The sequence below is a fragment of the Gavialis gangeticus genome, unplaced genomic scaffold, assembly GCF_001723915.1.
Source record: "Gavialis gangeticus isolate Ggan-Ray unplaced genomic scaffold, GavGan_comp1, whole genome shotgun sequence".
In the NCBI taxonomy this organism is placed as follows: Eukaryota; Metazoa; Chordata; order Crocodylia; family Gavialidae; genus Gavialis; species Gavialis gangeticus.
Genome location: NW_017729020.1, coordinates 7,313,927 through 7,317,637, shown reverse-complemented (window position 1 = coordinate 7,317,637; position 3,711 = coordinate 7,313,927). Strand labels below are relative to the sequence as shown.

The 3,711-nt window shown below is 52.5% G+C and overlaps 1 protein-coding gene across 5 annotated transcripts in view; it reads right to left on the bottom strand.

Moving 5' to 3' along the window:
• Positions 1 to 3,464, bottom strand: part of LOC109295550 (neuropeptide FF receptor 1-like) — an 8,897-nt gene extending 5,433 nt beyond the window's left edge. The window contains exons 1-2 of one of the 5 annotated variants that reach the window (XM_019514465.1): positions 2,620 to 3,464; positions 2,053 to 2,279 (exon numbers count right to left, since the gene is read on the bottom strand). The gene's annotated coding sequence lies outside the window, so the exon portion shown is untranslated. Of the gene's footprint in view, positions 1 to 1,615 lie in introns of all 5 variants that reach the window. The other 4 variants (XM_019514467.1, XM_019514466.1, XM_019514464.1 and 1 more) reach the window with 4 other exon arrangements.
• Positions 3,465 to 3,711: the final 247 nt, after the last annotated feature.

The following is a 3,711-nucleotide window of genomic DNA, read 5'->3' as shown; positions in this document are numbered from 1 at the left end:
ATAAACTACTGCAAGACCGTTTCAGGCTGGACATAAGGAAGAATTTCTTTACTGTCCAAGCCCCCAAGGTCTGGAACAGCCTGCCATCGGAGGAGGTTCAAGCACCTACATTGAACACCTTCAAGAGCAAATTGGATGCTTATCTTGCTGGGATCCTATGACCCCAGCTGACTTCCTGCCCTTCGGGTGGGGGGCTGGACTCGATGATCTTCCAGGTCCCTTCCAGCCCGAATGTCTATGAAATCTATGAAATAATGAAAGTCCCTGGCCCAAAGAACCTGCAACCTAGACAGACAGATGAACAGGCCGGTGGACAGAGGAAGGGGTGTGCTGGGGCGGCATTTTCATAGTTTCACAGTGCCATAGTTTTTTAGGGGCTGGAAGGGACCCTCATCAGGTCCAGCCCTGCTTCCCACAGGGCTTAAAGTCAGGGGAAATGTAAGCAGTCAGAGAGGAACAGCCTTCTGCCTGGGATAGAAGTTGGGTGGGACGGACTGCGCCCCTCCCATCTTTAAGTCAAATATTCCTTCAGCTGGGAGCCGAGCTGCACAGATACAGCGGGAGCATTGAAGCAAAAGCACAAGCAGGGCACCGGTGGCTCAGAGGTGGCGGTAGCAGCTTGAGGTGAAGAAAGTGGGGTTTCCTGTGCAACCTGGGGCTGCATTTCAGGCAGGCCTGAGTGCTGCCAGATTCCTTGCAGATACCTGTCCTATGCGCTCTACATTCTCCCTCCTCCACGGCCATCTCCAGACCCTCAGGGATCAGCTGTATCCCAAGGCAGAGCCTGGAGGAAGTGTCAGCCCGGTGGCAAAGACATCTTTGTCCCCCAGAGAGAGAGAGGCACCTCTGGTGTCAGCTCCCACGGATGGGGGTAGCAAGTTACAGCCCTTTGCAGGCAGCCACCTACTCCCCTGCATCCTGCTTAGCCCCCTGGGCACCAGGGCTCAGACCACCCTGCCTCATATTGCTCATGACCAGCCAGTCACTCCCAGGAAGCATATCATGCACACCCCAGAGAGCTTGGGACCAACCTATGTGACCCTGATGCAGGCCAGGTAAGGAGAACCCCGTGCAGCTGCACATAACCCAGGAGTGATCTGACTGGTGCTGGGTAACCTTCCTGGTCACCGTGGGGCTGCCCATGTGCTTGTAATTGCCTGTTCAGCCCTCGATGCAAATGCACGGAGTCTCATGGTGGGGAAGACATTCACCGAGTAATTTCCCCCACCCGCCCTGGTTTGCTGCAATGACTTTCAGCAGGGCAACCCTATCACAAAGCAGAAGCCTCCTTTCACTTTAGGGCCCACTTGTTGCTCCAAGCAATCAAGAGCTACTGTAGGTGACAAATACAATGGTAGATGATTAGGATGGTAACCGAAGTCTCTAGGCATTTCCACCCCACGTCTCAGCAATCAGTGCCCACATGGAGCACTGAGGGCTCCCTAGCATTAACACCAGGCAGAGCCTTATTTGTTCCCATTTAACTCACTGGGAGAAGAAAAACTGCGTATTGACAAAAGCCCTGTGGATAAATCCCAAACTGCCACTGCCAAAAAGCCCTTCAGAGCCCCATCTCTCTCTGCAAGCATGCAGTCACCTCCTTTTAGATGCTTACCACTTTTAAAGGCTGAAGCTCAACTCGTGCATCACCTGTTTGCACGGATGCCTGAATTGCAGGCACAGGCTGAAACGCACAGAGGCTCGCGGGTAACCATTTGCTGCGCTGAGCGTACGTGGAGGGAGTGGAAGTCCAGCGCTCTCAAAGTTCCCGGCATCGGCTGAGATGTACGTTTTCCTGAATCTGCTGCTTCAGGTATTCAGCAACTTCCTTGTGCAAATCCTCCCCTGGACTCCCTCCCTCTCCCTGCTGTTTTTCAGCAATCAGTGAACGGCCACTCAATGGGAAACACAAAACGCAAGCGATATCTACTTCTTAGCATTCCTGCCTTGGGAGGATCACAATGAAGTATTTGGTGTCCATCGGCTACCACAAGAAGACCTCCAGAGCCTCCGAGCGGGAAGCAGAATATGGGGGATGATTTATGCTCTTACCTGTGTCCTTTCACAGTTGGAGAACTCCTCCTTGCTGACAGGCTGAAGAAGCTGTCAACTCCCATGCACTACCTCCTGTTTCCAGCGTAAGGACAATGGCCAGGGTGAGGAAAAAAAAGGGGGGTGGGGTGAAAGCAGGGACACAAGAGGGGGTAAACTGTGAGCGCGTTCAGCATTGATAGGCTCATCAGCCTGAGCCGAGACTGAATGCAGACTCTTAAAGTCCCCTGTTTTATAAAGGAAGGAACAGTGATGTCACTGGCAGGGCTTCACAATGCAAAGGCCCTTTCAGTGTGCGAGTCTCTCTGTCACTCAGGCTCTTCTCCCTCCTCCGCTTTAAAGCCCCCTTTAGGTGTCACACGACCGTGGTGCGGATTCTTTGGCCCAACAACCACAGCATTTTTCTAAGCACCCCTCCCTTAAAGAGGCAAGGTTGTTTGAACAGAAGCTGCTCATCAAATGGCAGCAGGTGAAAAAGCTCCATTCCTGGCTCCGGCATTGCGATACTTTCTATTGTGCATGGATGCAAAGTGTTGGGCGATGACAGGTCTTTTTGAATGCTAATACCTTGCTTGGCTCCTCATCCCAGGCTCCCTGGGCAGACTGCAGCTACTCGCAAAGCTCCACTGCCCTCCCGGGTGGTAAAGATCTGACTTGCCACTCAAACTCAGAACTTGCGTCTCTCAGGCCTGCACTGCAGGGGACAGGAGCAAAGGGCAGATGGGAAGCTGGGTTGCGTGTGATAGCTGCCAAGGAGCTCCGTGCAACTTGGGCAAAGTGCACACCCAGCATTTCCACCCCTGCAAAATGCAAGGGAGCCTGAGCTCTCCCCCCGACCTGCTCCCAGGTGGATCCTGGCCACGGGAGAATCTGGCTGGAATCAAGCATGTGTCGAACAATCAAGCACTGCTTGGACTTGGCTGTGCCTGGACTGTGGGTGCTTAACTTTGAAGCAAGCCATACTCCCATGCAGAAACGCACGGCCTTGTCCCAAGGTAAAAATAAAAGGTTGGATTTGCAGCACCTGCTGCCCTTCCCCAGAAGGGCAGATAAGCCCTCCTCACAGGTAATCAGGGGAGTTGGCAGGTGCTGAGCACTTTTGGAAAACCCAGCTCTACATAGACATGCGTACACCTCGCTGGAAAAGCAACACTTGGCACAGGCTGTTCGAAGATCCCCCGGGAGGGGAAGTGGACAGGGAAAAGGGAGAGGACAACGATGCAACTGGACCCAAAGACAGCGAGGAAGACAGCAACAGGATCAGCAGCAGTGGAAGTGACAGCGACAGCGACAGACACGGAGAATGAACCGAGAATGTAAACCCCAAATCGGGGCTTGAATTAGGGAACTGCAGCTGGGTTAGGGAAGGGCAGCGGGTGGGTGCTTTGGGGCATTTATTGTAATGGCAGCATGGGTTTTATTTATTTTATCCCATTTATTGTAATGGGAGCGTGGGTTTCTTTATGCGGCTTAAGGGTGCAATGGAAAGTTTATGATACAGTATGTGTGTGTGTGTATATATAACTATCTAATATTTTTTCCCCAAAAAAATGAGTACACCTCGCCATTGGGATACCGCAAGACATAGACACAGCCTGGCAATTGCTACACATCTCTGTCAATCGGGTACTTCGCAGCTGGGGAAACTGAGGCAGGCAA